Source organism: Malaclemys terrapin, chromosome 6 (genome assembly GCF_027887155.1).
Source record: "Malaclemys terrapin pileata isolate rMalTer1 chromosome 6, rMalTer1.hap1, whole genome shotgun sequence".
Classification (NCBI taxonomy): domain Eukaryota; kingdom Metazoa; phylum Chordata; order Testudines; family Emydidae; genus Malaclemys; species Malaclemys terrapin.
In genome coordinates this window covers 68,906,723-68,923,318 of record NC_071510.1, presented here as the reverse complement: position 1 = coordinate 68,923,318, position 16,596 = coordinate 68,906,723, and positions in this window count along the sequence as shown.

Sequence of the window (16,596 nt, the reverse complement as noted above, 5' to 3'; positions counted from 1 at the left end):
TTAAATTTAATTATATTATGGTCACTATTACCAAGCGCTCCAGCTATATTCACCTGTTGGACCAGATCCTGTTCTCCACTTAGGACTAAATCAAGAATTTCCTTTCCTCTGGTGAGTTCCAGGACAAGCTGCTCCAAGAAGCAGTCATTTAAGGTGTCAAGAAACTTTATCTCTGCATTCCGTCCTGAGGTGACATGTACCCAGTCAATATGGGGATAATTGAAATCCCCCATTATTATTATTATTGAATTTTTTTAATAGCCTCTCTAATCTCCCTGAGCATTTCGCAGTCACTATCACCATCCTGGTCAGGTGGTCGGTAATATATATTGTGCGGGGTGCAGGAGGAGTTCGAGGTGCGGGCTCTGGCCCGGTGCCGCTTACCTGGAGCAGCACCGGGGTGGCAGCGGTGCACACCGGGGCCAGGGCAGGCTCCCTGTCTTCCTGCCTGCCCGCCCTGGCCCCTGGGGGGTGGGGGAAGAGGGCTCCGCATGCTGCCTTTGCCTCTATATTCTTATTATTAGAGTATGGAATTTCTATCCATAGAGATTCTATGGTACAGTTTGATTCATTTACAATTTTTACTTCATTTGATGCTATGCTTTCTTTCACATATAATGCCACTCCCACACCAGCACAACATGTTCTGTCCTTCCGATATATTTTGTACCCTGGTATTACTGTACCCCATTGATTATCCTCATTCCATCAAGTTTCTGTGATGCCTATTATATCAATATCCTCATTTAATATGAGGCACTCTAGTTCACCCATTTTATTATTTAGACTTCTAACATTGGTATATAAGCACTTTAAAAGCTTGTCTCCTTTTGACTGTCTGCCATTACACGATGTAATTGAATGGGACTCTTTTTTATTTGACTGTTTCTGATCAGATCCTGCCTGAATTTTATCATGTTCCATCCTCTCGTCCTCACTAGGACATAGAGATTCTCTATTAATAGAGAGCCTCCTCTAAGGGATGTCCAAACCATGTGCTCCTTTGCATCTGTTGGCTTTCCCCCAGCCCTTAGTTTAAAAACTGCTCTATGTCCTTTTTAATGTTAAGTGCCAGCACATAAGAAGGTCACATAAAAATGTATGGATGAAACAGGAAGTGAACCCTCATCTCCTGAAAGCAAGTCCAATGTTCTATCCACTAAAATATCCTTCTGTAGCCATCTGTGTTAGGTATGCAGATCTCTCAACAGTAGCGAGGTTTTGCAGGCCTATCCCGTTTTGACCTACAGAATCCCTATCTCAATTGACACACCCATCTTGTGGGGCTGGCAGGACTCAAATGCAGCTAAAAAATCTTAAAGAAATTGGTCCTTTAAGAGTGTGTTGCCATAAGACGGGGTGGGCAAACTTTTTGGCCTGAGGGCCACATCTGGGTGGGGAAATTGCATGCAGGGCCATGAATGTAGGGCTGGGGCAGGGGGTTGGGGTGCGGGAGGGAGTGCACAGGGTGGGAGGGGGTGCAGTGTGCAGGAAGGGGCTCAGGGCAAGGGGTTGGGGCAGAGGAGAGATACAGGGTATATGAGGGGGCTCAGGGAAGGGAGTTGGGGTGCAGGAGAGGGTGCACAGTGCGGGAGGGAGATCAGGGCAGGGGTTGGAGTGCAGGAGGGGTGTGGCAGGGGGCTCAGGGCAGGGGCTTGAGTGCAGGAGGGGTACAGGGTGTGACAAGGGGTTGGGGTGCAGGCAGGGGGCTCAGGGCAGGGATTTGGGCTGCAGGGTGCAGGAGGAGTTCGGGGTGTGGAATCTGGCCCGGTGCCGCTTACCTGGAGCAGCACCAGGATGACAGCGGTGCACACCGGGGCCAGGGCAGGCTCCCTGTCTGCCTGCGTGCCCGCCCTGGCCCCTGGGGGGTGGGGGAAGAGGGCTCTGCACGCTGCCTTTGCCTGTAGGTACCTCCCCCGAAGCTCCCATTGGCTGTGGTTCCCCATACCAGGCCAATGGGAACTTCGGGGGAGGTACTCACAAGCAAGGGCAGCGTGCAGAGCCCTCTGCCCTCCCCGCCCCCCCCCCCCCCGCCAAGGGCCGCAGGGATGTGGTGCTGGCTTCTTCCCGGAGCAGCGTGGGGCCCACGGCACCTCGGGGGTGGCAATCCCACGGGCCAGATCCAAAGCCCTGAGGGGCCAGGCCATAATTTGCCCACCCCTGTCATAAGACTATCTCTGTTTCTATAGTGTTTACTAAAGATTAAGTTTCATCCACCTCAAAAGACTAGCCATAGGTGTGAACCAAAACCTCAGATGCTGTTCCCACAACCCTTCAGGAAGCTTGAATCCGGGGCCAAACTTTCTGGTTTTCTATTATTTCAGTAATGTGCTGATCCAAACCCGTGAATTGAAAAAATCCCCTGGAGCTTTTGGAAAGTTTGGCTCCAAATCCAAACATTACAGAACTCTAGTCCATCTCTACCAAAAGGAAGTGCCAGTAAATGTTATAACTCGCCATGTAGCACGCTAACATCTGGAAGGAAGATACTGCCAATTCCTTCATCACTACTTTCAAGCCTAAAATATCCATGAAGTCATAGAGTACTTGCAGAAAGCTGTCAAAATCTATTATTATTTCAATCAGATCTAAATGATATGGCTCTAGCAGGATGATTTATGGGTGAGCAGTGCGTTTTTGAGAAATCAAGCAGACTACAGTAAATCATTTTCCTAATTAATATAAAACTGGTAAATTGTGCACCTAATGTGTGAGCCGAGAAAGCTATCGTTTGGATGCAATTTATACTTACAAACACAAAAGGCCCTCAGTAAATTGATACTATGCAGAATACTATAAAGTGTCCCTTTTCCCCACACTATAAAGTTACTTTTTTCTGTAATAGAAGTTCTTGATATCAGCAACCCACATTCTCATGCATTCTGACTTGCCAAGTATCATGCATCTCATATGACGTGCATGCAAGCCACCCGAATACATTCCGGTAGCCCAGTCTGAATGTTGCCCGGTCAGCTGTGCTACAGGTGTGTCCTGTGTTTACAGATCCCAGCCATCAGAGACCCTGTGGCACTTGTTGATCGAGCAGCCAAATGGCCTCTGTTTCACAGCTTGCTCTGCTGGGTGTGAATGGGGAAAGTGAAGCCGGGGTGACTACGCAGGTGCTGGTGGTGGTGGCAGCAGCAGCCTCAAGCTAATTCTTGCTAACATCAACCTAGCTACCGCCCTTTGAGAGGGCACATTTATTATATAGAGAAAAAATACCTGACACTTTAGCAAGTGTCTACACTATAGTGGTGTAGCTGCTACACTGTAACTGTGTCACTGTAGCATTTGTAGTGTAGACATAGCCTAGGGCCTTGGCTATACTTGCAGCTGTACAGCGCTGTGAGGTAAACCTGTCTTCGTACAGCTGAGTAGGGAAAAGCACTGCAGTCTGTCCACACTGACAGCTGCCAGCGCAGTGATGTGGCCACAACTTGCAACATTTGCAGCTGTGTTGGGAGCAGTGCATTATGGGCAGCTATCCCAGCATTCATGTGGCTGCAACGTGCTTTTCAAAACAGGGGGGTGGGGTGGATTGTGACAGGGAGTGTGGGGGAGAGAGAGTGCTTTTTGGAGCATGTCAGCTCTCTATTTTGCAAGTTCCGAACTCCTGGCCCTCTGCTCATTCATTTACTCACTCAAAGCAAGCTGCAAACTGTTTGCTTTTCTCTGTGGTACGAGCTTTGAAACCGGCACTTCCGCATTCCTGCAGCCGGTCACAACAATGGAGAGGATTGGCCACTTGACAAAGTGATTAGTACAGCGCTGCAAGCGTTTACACTCACACCTGTGAGTCGTAGACACTCCGCTGCAGCTGTTATTCCTCTCGGAGATATGGAGTACCTGCAGCGGTGTACCCAGGGAGATACAGCGCTGTAAATGTCCTGCCACTGTGGACTGGGAGTGAGTTACAGCACTGGGGGAGGCTTTACAGTCTCTGCTGGAGTGTGATTCATTCAATCATGATATCTAGAGTCAAGACAGAATACCAGAAGGAAACTGAAATGACAACTACTTAGAATATAAGAATATACCACCCATGGACTTTTACACTGGAAATGTTTCAGAAAAACTGTTCCAGAGGACAGAGCTGGTGGTGTTGATGTTTGTAGCATTTGAAGCAGACAGATGGCTAGCTACTCCAAAGGTGCTCTAATATATGCGCTGGAGAGAAAGGAAAAGCTATCTCATGTCCTGGACACATGCTAACAGACAAACATCCTGAATGACTGTAAGTGTCCGGACAAAATTGAAATGTTAGAGGCATGTTGTAAATCATGCAAAATTACTTGATTTCAAAGGAAATATTTTTATGAAAAGAATCAGGACTCACTAGAGTCAAGAGATGAATAGTTGACTCAGCTGCAACTTATAATGAAAGTCTGCATTACCAAACTGACATGTTCAAAAATAGAATATTATTAGTACTGTTTTTATTTTTTATAGTTATGAATAAAACAAATCAGTATAGAAACATTAAATAACAGGACTGGGTAAAGACCAAGTGCAACAGATATGTTTACCTAATTAACATAAATATGATAAACTCCTCAGATGGACAAAAAAGAGAAATATTAGCCAAATGCAATCAGACACTAGTAAAGTCAATGAGAACAGCAGGATTCCAGGCAGCTAATGAAAAGACACAATAATACTAGTCAGGAAGTACATGTACTACACTGTTGGCAAGCGTGTAGCCACAGAACAGAGACACACAAACCTCCAAACTGGATTATTGTGTATAACAGACAGAAATGAGAGCTCAGACAAGGGGATAGACAAAGAAGCAAAGTAATGAAACTTAGGTGTAAAATGAGAGCAGCGCAGATATCAAAGTGGCACAAATTGAGAGTGTTCCAGCAGAGGGGAAAATGCCATGTGTGGAAAGGTCAAGCATTTATTTTGCATATGCTGGCTGAGTAATTGCAAACCTCTAAAGGATTCACACCTACTCAGGCACAGAGACTGCCACTGAATGGGACACCAAATTGTTTCAGGCTTTTGCACAAACCTCAGAAACTCAGACAGATGAAGCACTCATCATGTTACCTATGGGAGAAGCTAAAAAGGTCATAAGTCACAATATTGATACAAGAACATAGGCCAGTTGTATGCCTGAATCAGGAAAGAGAAAACACTTGACCAAAAAAGCATAACTGAAGCCTATAGGATGAACCAAATTGGCAAAACACAGTGGGCATCCACTACAGGCATTAGGAAAAAGATGCATGTGGGCACAAAAGGATAAGAGATCTGTTTAGGAAACACTCCTGGAAAACTTGGCCTAAGACTAAAAGCCCCCAAACTACTCAAACTGGTAAAAATCATACCAATGGAACCAGCAAACCTGGACCTCACAAGTGACTATTTAGAAAAAGATACAGATTTATTTGGACAGAATGGATGCTTGCTGGGATATTGTAAAACCCTATTGATTCAAATAATGAGAACCTACCCTGCAGTGAGAGTGTAGGTAGAGTGAAATGAAATGCATGAAAGAAATGTGGGGGAGTGAAAATAGCTAAGGAACCAATAGAATGGATCAGTTCTGTATTTGCAGTAGAATAAACAATTGTTATGAAATCTAGATATGCCAAGGGATTTAAACGAAGTGGTGTGGAGAGAACACTACAAACTCCCTGCTTTAGCTTACCTCACTCACGAGGTAAGCCACCAATGTTTCTTCAATGTCATAGATACACAAAGTTACAGGACAAAAATGCCTAAAATATAATTCACATTTCCCAGAGCAAGATATTAGCCAACACAGTAAAATACATGGGTTAGATTGTCTTTAGTTGTCAGCTACTATTGCAGGTAGTACATAACCTCATCATCCAAATGGGGACTCTGGGGTGCACAGCTGTTTCCCCACCCCTTAAGGAAGCAGTGCACTGTGCAATATCCTCCTTCACTGTCCAGTTCGTCTATGTGCCTGTTCAGAGGACAGAGAATGTATGTCTCCGCACTGTTGCCTTGCATGGGTATCATGAGAAGAAATTGGAGGTTTCTGATTGTGCAAATGTAATCCATGGATAAGCATGTTACAGGTCTCCCTCTGTGCCCATTCTGGAGAGTTTACAAGTTTGTTACAGCCCCTGCTAGGAAGCCTTGGCTCTATAACACAAACTTTTAGTGCTGGAGGTCTCCAGTTCTATCCTCAATGGGATGGCAGCTATCAAACAAGCTGGCAACAGATACAACTGTGGAGCATCCCACTGGTGACATAGCTGTACGAATATTTTGAGGGGGAGAGAGATTTTCTCCCACAGACCTTTGCCTGTGGCTGAAGCAATGGCTATGACATATTCGGCCCTGGGAATGCACTATGAAGTGAGGCTAAATTAATTGTGCTGATACCAGTTGCACATTTTTATAAATGAATAAAGAATAGGGGGCACGCACACAAAGTAATCTTCTAAGGTAGACTCGTCTTCCAGGTGCTAGAGGGAATCCACAAGATACCTGTGACTGGTGCTATAGCTCTGGAGGCTGCCTCTTAAGTACTAACATAGTCTTCCATGGGGTTGTTCATTGCAGACGTCAGGTGAAAAATGTAGCCGCGATGGGTAGAATATTCTTATCCATGGAGGAGTCCAATGACAAACTTTTAAATGGTAGGATCTGTTCATCATCATCTAATTTCATTTAAAGGACAAACTGAATAACCAACTGTGAAACCTATATAGCTTTATTCTCAGGTTGCTAAAGGAAGTACGTGTTTGAAGTTCAGAGTATTCTGGTGATGTACGTTCATGGAATCCCTAATCTACTCTCCCATTAATAAATAATTTAAGGTCAGATTCTGTCCTCAGATACATGTTTTCAATTCCCACTGAAGTCACTGAGGGCAGAATTCAGTCCTTACTACTTACCGCAAAAGCCCCCTGGGTTCCATCCAAGTTGTGCTTCGCCTTCACATAGATGAGCAATGGGTTGGGCGAGAGTAAGGAGCCTTCTCTGTTCTCCTCACTCTGCACGGTCTGGGTAAGGGCTGGGGATTGCTCCCTCTGTCCTGAGCTGGGGATGGGGAGGGGGCAGGGCTCCAAACTCTCTAGAATTGACCAGCAGATCTGGCTGGCTGCACATGGTAAAGTAAACTGAACTCCGCAAAGAAGAGAGGCATTGTAGTTGGTGTGTAGCTTTTGGTTAAAAACAACACAGCTTCAGCAATGTTCACTTTCAGTTCTGAATGCAGGTTTAGATAGACTATTGTTTTATCCAAACCAATTCACCCCTCCCTTACACCTACTTGTGACCTTGTTTTCCTTAAAAAGTACGAGGAGTACTTGTGGCACCTACTAACAAATTTATTTGAGCATAAGCTTTCATGGGCTAAAACCCACTTCATCAGATGCATGCAGTGGAAAATACAGTAAGAAGATATATACACAAAGGACATGAAAAAATGGGTGTTGCCATATTAACTATAACAAAAGTAATCAGTTAAGGTGGGATATTATCAGCCAGAGAAAAAAAATAACTTTTGTAGTAATCATCAGGATGGCCCATTTCCAACAGTTGACAAGAAGGTGTGACTAATAGTTTTCCTTGTGCTTATTACACACACTTATCATAGAGACACTGGCAAAGATTCTCCCCTCCTCTTCCAGCCAGTCTGTTCCACCTGAGTCCTGGAATCTGGTTCTAACTGGCCAATCAACTATTCCCATAGACCATAGAGGAGCTAGCATAAAGTGCTCCCAGGCACCAGCATAGATATACTGGGGATGGGGGAGGACAGGGTAGAATATGCCTGTGGTACTTCCAATTCCCAACAGGTGCAGGGTCACCTAGACTACTCTAACTTGTGCTGATGAGCTGAGGGAGGCACAAATGCACTATGAAAATCAGGGAAGCATAGCTTTCTCCCTGACTCAGCCCCCATTCTGACTTGAACCAAGCATATCTCAGTGCAGATGAGAATGTGGGCCACTGTTTACTTTCTACTGTGCTAATTTCAGCATGCTGCTACCTAATAATGCCCATGTTTGTGCTAGCTGCTGTTGCAAAATTTGGCGCTCTGACATCAGTACATGCAAAGTATGATGCCAACAGTGAGCAGCTTTTACAATCTGAGTTCCAAAATTTCTGTTGAATATAATTACAAAACCACCTGTGTTAAATAAGGCTAATCTGATTCATTGTTAATATGCACTGTTTAAAAAGCTTTAAAAATATCTCTTCACATACAGGGTTTAGAGAGACAGGGAGAGCACTGTTGTCTTTTAGTGGGTTGTCTGGCTGTAGAGGGTAAAGTGATTTGGGGCAACAGTTTAGAATGGGGGACTGTTTTTTGTGAAAGCAGAATTTCTGGGACAGCAAGTGAATTAATCTGTTTTTCTTTTCATATAAAAGAACATTAATATGAACCTGCAAAAAGGTTAGCTTTAGCCAGAAAGGAAGGCTGAAGACTTTACCAGCTCAGCTTTTTCTCAGAGACATTTTATTCATCTTTATTTTTTTCATGCAGATGAATATATCTGTCCTATGATATATCATAAAAGGGGAAAAGTTATCAGAATCATAAAGTGCCTTTGCATCACTTCAGAAGGGGTGAGATATAGGCCCAGTTATATAACACAAAGTATCAATATCCAGTTGTCCAGATTCTCATGTTATGTAGTTAAAATGCATAGACGTAAGAAAATGCTGGCACTCTTAGTCAAAATTCGGATTGACTGTGTATAAATTCTGGCCCATTGGTGCCAGACTTGGGAAGTGTGTGGATTCCATGGAGGCAGGGCTTAGAAATCCACTTGTTCCCAAAGCCATTGAGATCTACAGAATTTTGTGTGTCTCACAAATGAGTTAAGGAAGGTCCCTATGGGTTCAGCTTGTACTCCCCAGAGGCTGGTACTACACTGCCAAGGAGTCTGAGGCATCTGTGCAAGCTCCCCTGCCATCCCTGCCTCTCTCCCTCTCTCATTCTCTTTCTGTCTCTTGCTTCTCTTCTATGCCAATCAGCAGTGAATTTAGTTGGAAAAAATAAATGTTTTATTAACAGCACAGCACATGCATATTGTAGGTATCAGCACCTATTTTTCTCTTTTTCCATCGTACAGCTGAGGGCACAGAACTATGACCAGGCTTCTAAGAACAAAACACTTTATTACATAAAAGTGTCAGCAAACTGCATAAGAAAATTTCCAAACAGCCCGTCTGTCAGGGCTGTTTGGCAAAAAAACATTCAGCTGCTTGTTCTTGATCAGGATCTGCTGCTGCCTGTGGCTGACAGACACTAATCTATGACCACGCAGAGCCACAGGAGGAGGAAGAGTGCTGATTGTTTCCCCATCACTGCTATAGGTTCAGCACTCCGAGCCAACAATTGCATCCTTCCCTTCCCTTCCCTTCCCACCCACAGAGAGTGAGGAGAATTTAAGACCTCCAGTGATATAGGATTGCTCTCTTCTTTTTTGTATATCCAAGTTCCCCCTTTTCCACTTTAGCAGTATGACTATGGGCCGTAAATGCACCCAAGGCCACTGGTTCCACTAAAGTTCCTGAGTTTTGATGTAATTTATATCACATTGGCATAACATCTGCTGTGAAATGTTAATAACAAAAATAATTTAATATTCACCTATAACGATATGCAGGATCCAAAAATAGGCACTATTGGTCTGTGCCTAGGAATACAGCTCCTGGAGTTGTGATCACATCAGAATCTATGCTTGCATTGGGATGGAAGGGAAAGTAAGCTTCTAGCCTGTAAAGAAAAGCTTGAAAATGTAAATGGAGCATAACCAATGCATCCATATCTGCCAGAGTCTATAGAGACCCTGAAGAAAATAGATCTGAGTGGGATGAACCGCCCCATTTATCTCTGCAGAACGTTAACTGCAAGGTCCATTGCTCTGTAGGCCCCTTCAACACCACTCCAGCAGAGAATTCTGTGTGTGGCAGGAGTGGAAGAGTGCAGTGGGTCCAGTGCCTAAAAAAGAAATGCAGTTCAGCTGCTGGGGTAAATACAGAGGGCCCCATTTTTTCATGTTGCCCATGCTGCTCCTGAATGGAGGGGCAAGACCTTTTTTTCACCCTGGTCAATCCTAAGTGGAGGAGTAGACCCTGCTGCAGCTCCTGGGGAAGAGAGGAGATCCTTGTCACTTACATTTCTACCCAGGGAGATGGGAGTCCCCCTTCTGCTGTATGACCATGATCTGAGGGCAGGACTGTGTGACTAGGCCCTTGAATTTCCCTGCTCCGTCCATGACCATTTATATATAGACATATATGTCATGTAGTAATATGCAAAACTATGGGATAAACTTTGGAATATCTTTGACTGCCTCACCTGTATTCTGCCTACTTAATCATTTCCCCCCAAACCATTTGCCCAAACTTGTGGCACCTTCAAATACCCGCTATTCAAATAAACAAACAAACAAACAGACCTGTGACACAAATAATCCAAGTGATTATTTGCTTTGTAGGGAGGTGCCAATTAGCCCAGGACTACTGAAAACACCTATGAAATTCTTACACAGAAGGTTTGCACAGATCTGTTCATAGATCAAAATGAGACCTTATTACAAATATATGGAGTATTACCTTTCCAATGACCTATGGCACCACCTAAAACTTCTAATAATCTAAGAGAAATTCTTGTCCAACCACTCTTACATTCAGAATACCCAAATTATACATTAAGTATGTGTCTGGTTTGTTGCATAATTAGGAAATTTTATCTTAACCTCTGTGTTTAAAAACATGAATGATTTTTACAAGATTTTTCATTCCTTATTATTAAAATCTTTATACAAGTGATTGGGTTATAAGAAGAGTTCTTTATTTTAAACCAATATAACATTATTCTAATCTTTTTTTACTTAGGGTAGCAATTACTGGACTATGTTAAACCATGGTAGCATCTGGCTTCTTGGCAGGTTCCATAGACAACTGGCAGCCTAGGACTAACATGTCTGTCAGATGGTTAGGCGGCTGTTGATGGGCTGTGTTTGTATTGTTTCCCCAGATGCCTTGTTTTTTAAATTCACATTAACTCTATGAAACCTGTAGATTTGTTTTCAAACAGATTTCCATGTGCATCTATAGCATAACATTTTCAATAAGAAGGAGTTTTTCTGAACTTGACTGTTCCATACTTTGGCAGCTAAACTCATCATTAAAGCCATCCTTGTGTTATTTTTTTAGTCAAACTAAGAGAATCCTGCTTTCTGATTTAAGAATTCTCCTGTGTTGTATTCTTATTTGTTGACTTTATGATTTTTTTCTAAAGCATTTGGGTATGATGGCAATAAGTGTGGTCCAAACATCATGAAGAAGGTAGATTAGGGTCACAGCAAGGTTCATATATAAGCTACGATTTAACAATAAGATGAGCAAAAAGATATTTTGTATCCTATAAGGACATTCCAGTTTCTTTGTGCTCTAGGGATAGCATATCTGTTTTATTGCTATCGAGTGTAAACAGGGCTTTATACTGTGCTCATCACTGTGGTATCTGACAGTGGTTGCAAAAACTAGATAAGATCAAGAAAAGATCTTTTTCCCTTTGTCTCAAGTCGATGACTCTTTATGATGTTTAGTCTTCAACATATGTCATTTTTCAGGGAATTTTTTTTAATGTAGGATGCCCTCATCAAATATAATGGGTTTTTTGACCCTACTACATTTTTAGCCTTGCGTATCAGTAGGTGAAAAATAACTTGACCTTCGTACTAGCATGCCATATGGAAATCACCACAGGAACAGATAGCTGAACCAAAGGCAAGCAAATGGCGCTGTACTGTTGCCTGCTTATAAATCTGTACTGGAGGTCAGTTGACAGATTTGGCAGGTGATATTATGGAGCCAGGCAGCTTGGCATGCAAAGCAGCTGAGATACACTATCTAAAGCTGAATATTCTTGTATAAGATTTAGTTTATTTGTCTTCATGCCGATCAAAAATTAAGTTTAGGAGACACAAGAAAGGCATGCAAATAAACATAAAAATCTTTTTTTAAAAAATCATCCTATGCATGTTTACTCTAGAAAGCCTTTTCTTCAGTATGTTTCATTTTCAAACACTTTTTAAAAAAACAAAACAAACAAAAGAATCTCCCCTTCAATCCCACCAAGCTACAGCTGTTTACAGTAGTGGCCTGGATACCAATATATGTCTTTTGTGCCAGTGCATGATAATTGCCAGGTTGATTGGAGCAGTAAAATCTGAGAAACAAAAATATACTGAGCTCTCTCTATTATTTGACTTCCATGTAATCTTCAGGGAAGGAAAGTTGCCACCCCAGAAATCTGCCTAGGGTGCTAACAAATCATACTGCTAAAGCTGATTAGGATAATAATGCCATACTTGGCTCAAGAAAAGAAAGGGAGGCTCTCCAGTTGGCGGTAAGTGAGCTCGTGGCCTGAGAAAAATAATATAGCTTGCTTACTCATTCAGAAGCAGAACTAAATATCTCTAGGTCAGGTTCTCAAATGCTCAGAAATACAAATAATACTTTAAATGGAAGCCTTCCAGTTGCACAGGGCTGGCTCCAGGCACCAGCCAAGCAAGCTGGTGCTTGGGGCAGCAGATTGAACGAGGCGGCATTCGGCCCAGTTCTAGAGCGGCACGGCCGCTTTTTTGTTTGTTTGTTTGTTTGTTCTGCTCCGGCCGCCCTCTAGGGGGTGGCGGCGCAGAGGATGGGAGCGCCCTGCAGCAAGCCCGGCAGGGCAGTCCTCGTCCTTCCCTCCCCGCCGACTGGAGCGGAGCCCAGGTGGCAGGCAGCGCTGCGGGAGGGGGCGCATGGCAGCGCCCCTCAGTAGCCCTGGCCGCCCCCCTTCTCTCTCTCTCTCCCGCCCACTCCCTCCCCTTCCCTCCTGCTAGCCGGTCCCTCTGCACCCGCGCTCTGGCTGCGCCACAGGTTTTTTGTTTTTTTTCTTTGCTGTTCTGGCCGCCCCATTTTTTTGTTTGTTTTTTTTTTTTGCTTGGGGCAGCCAAAAAGCCAGAGCCAGCCCTGCAGTTGCATCTTCTTTGTTCATCTGTACAAAATATTCAGAGTGATGAATATTCAGGGTATGGCCATATCCAAACAACTCTCATACTTTACTTACAGGGTTAAAGGTTTATGCCTCACAAGCCCCTAAAATATATGATTTAATCCTAGTTTGTGTGATTAAGGATACTATGAGAAGGGAATACTCAGCTGAGGCTTTAATCAGTATTCAGTCTCTTTTTCTTTATCTACTGTAGCAGCACAAAGGGGAACCTTACCACAGACCAAAGATTTGGCCCTGTCTATATTAACACATGCAATTGACACAGCCCTTTACATAATCAGATCACTGTATTGATATTAATTAATCAATTTCTTAAAGAAGAGTCCCTCAACTGAAATCCTTGATTAGGGTGTCTCATAACTGGAGACATTTGGATCTGCATTAAGATCTAAATTCTGCAGCTTGGATCATTCTTTAGTATTTCTGTACTAAATGGATAGAAGATTTGAGGAAAACACTAAAAAGAAAAGCACAGAACTGGCCAACTTCATTAACTTTTTGACATTTTTTCTCAAAATATAAATTAGCCATTGATTTTGTGCATTCTTGCTTTTTCACTCTCAGTCATGTAAGTGAATCTGATTTATAAGATTATATTATCCTAGAATTCTGAAGAGTATTCCCCTCGAACTTCATCCAAGCCCATTTTGAAATAAAATCAATTAACCGTTCTGTTAGACAACCTGTTCTATAAATGTAAAGTGTACAGATGCATTAGAAGGCAGTAAGCTAGCTATCCAAATAGTATTTGCTTTGAGTTCAGTCTATGTAACGGCTGGCAGTGAGATTCACTTACTCCTTCAAAATGAAGTGATATCTGACCCAGAGGTCCAAGACAAAAACTAGCTCTGCTGGATGCATTAGCTGTCAAGGAGTACCACACATGCAGAATCACAAATGTGGGAGAGTAATTAGTAAAAAAGGTTGATTATTGATTAATGAAAATTGAAAACAAAAAAAAGTTCAGAAGTTTGATTTGATTTGACTTGGATAATCACTCACAAGTAAGAATGCTTAATTGAACCTTATCAGAACTACACAAACTTCTTGAGTCTGTGAAGTTGGGTTGGAAATGGAGTAGGAAAAGATTTTTCTTGCAAGAATTCACAGCATCTTTCTTCCAGTAAGACTAAAAGTATAGAGGGTGTTTGGCACTTCTGATTTTAGTCTAGCTGATATGCGTAAAAACATTTTTCAAAAATGGGGGAGGGGTGGTTAACTCTGAGTTGATTGTATCTAGTTTGTATATCAATTCCAGCTCAGCAGTCTCTCATTGGAGTCTGTTTTTGAAGTTTTTCTGTTGTATGATAGCCACCCGCAGGTCTGTCATTGAATGGCCAGACAGGTTAAAGTGTTCTCCCACTGGTTTTTGAGTATTATGATTCCTGATGTCAGATTTGTGTCCATTAATTCTTTTGCGTAGAGACTGTCCGGTTTGGCCAATGTACATGGCAGAGGGGCATTGCTGGCACATGATGGCATATATCACATTGGTAGATGTGCAGGTGAATGAGCCCCTGATGGTATGGCTGATGTGATTAGGTCCTATGATGATGTCACTTGAATAGATATGTGGACAGGGTTGGCATCGGGCTTTGTTACAAGGATAGGTTCCTGGGTCAGTGGTTTTGTTGAGTATTGTGATGTGTGGTTGCTGGTGAGTATTTGCTTTAGGTTGGGGGGTTGTCTGTAAGCGAGGACAGGTCTGTTTCCCAAGATCTGTGAGAGTAAAGGATCATCTTTCAGGATAGGTTGTAGATCTCTGATGATGCGCTGGAGAGGTTTTAGTTGGGGGCTGAAGGTGACAGTTAGTGGTGTTGTTATTTTCTTTGTTGGGCCTGTCTTGTAGGAGGTGACTTCTGGGTACTCATCTGGCTCTGTCAATCTGTTTTTTCACTTCAGCAGGTGGGTATTGTAGTTTTAGGAATGCTTGATAGAGATCTTGTAGGTGCTCGTCTCTATCTGAGGGATTGGAGCAAATGCGGTTATATCTTAGAGCTTGGCTGTAAACAATGGATCGTGTGGTGTGTCCTGGATGGAAGCTGGAGGCATGTAGGTAACCTGTCTGGCCATTCAATGATAGACCTGTAGGTGGCTATCTTACAACAGAAAAACTTCAAAAACAGACTCCAATGAGAGACTGCTGAGCTGGAATTGATATACAAACTAGATACAATCAACTCAGGATTAAATAAGGACTGGGAATGGCTGAGCCATTACAAACATTGAATCTATCTCCCCTTGTAAGTATTCGCACACTTCTTATCAAACTGTCTGTACTGGGCTATCTTGATTATCACTTCAAAAGTTTTTTTCTCTTACTTAATTGGCCTCTCAGAGTTGGTAAGACAACTCCCACCTGTTCATGCTCTCTGTATGTGTGTATATATATCTCCTCAATATATGTTCCACTCTATTTGCATCTGAAGAAGTGGGCTGTAGCCCGTGAAAGCTTATGCTCTAATAAATTTGTTAGTCTCTAAGGTGCCACAAGTACTCGTGTTCTTTTTTCTGTATACTGTATATACTTTATCTACTAGCCATCAATGGTAATTAGCCCATAAAATATCTAGTTTCATGGGGTGTTTAGTGTTTGTAATGTAAAAACCCCAACTATCACAGTAAAGGCACTCTGTCAGATCATTTATGTTCAACAGCTTTAATAACTTTGCAAAATATTTTTTAATATGTTTTTTAAAAACCCAATTTTATTATACATGTTTTATTATTTTAAAAGGTCTTTTGTATCCCCCCCCCTTTTGTCCATTATTTTTCAGAAAAGTTTTCATTGGACTATAGTAAATTAAGAGTCATGAATGGCTGTACTCTACTATATGAACAATAGTATGGAATCAAAAATGGTATACCAAATAACTGATTATTTTCAGAAACTTTATGTATCAGTAAGAAGGGTTGAATACATGTCACGTGCCAACACTAGATCTTTATTGACAGGATATCTGTTGGAGGAAGATGGCCTGCTTTTTACTGAGATGCAATGACATATGATTTAGCATCAATAGACTGCCTACAGAGCTTGAACTGGTGGTATGCAGTGATAACCCATGTCAGTATTTATAACTAGATAGGCTATCACATACCTGCCACATGCATTTATCTTACATCTTAAGCCATGTCACTGATTAGCTAAATAGCACAGACAAACCACTAGATAAAGAGAGAGAAGACCATGTATACTGTGAGAAGGGGATCCTTGCAGGCTCTGTTTTGAAGAGCCTGCACCTAAGGGCATGTCAACACTGCAGTGTAAGCCCAGTATTCAACCTCAGGTTCAAGTCTAACATCCCTTCCATCTCAATCACAAACCACACTAACCCAGGGTCCCAGGACCCCACAATGGTGGAGGGTCTGAGCCTCAGTCAAGACTGGACCCAGGGTTCAAGTCCTATTGCTTTGCAGTGTAGACACAGCCACACTGGACTCATGCTCTGGGAGTCTTTCAAAAGTATACTACAATCCCATGGACCAACTTTCTTTGTCCTCTGGACAGTCAAGTTTTCCCACACTGCACCATGAACAAAGGGCTACAGCTGTCATGATTCCCAACAAGGGCAGTCAGGGCCAAT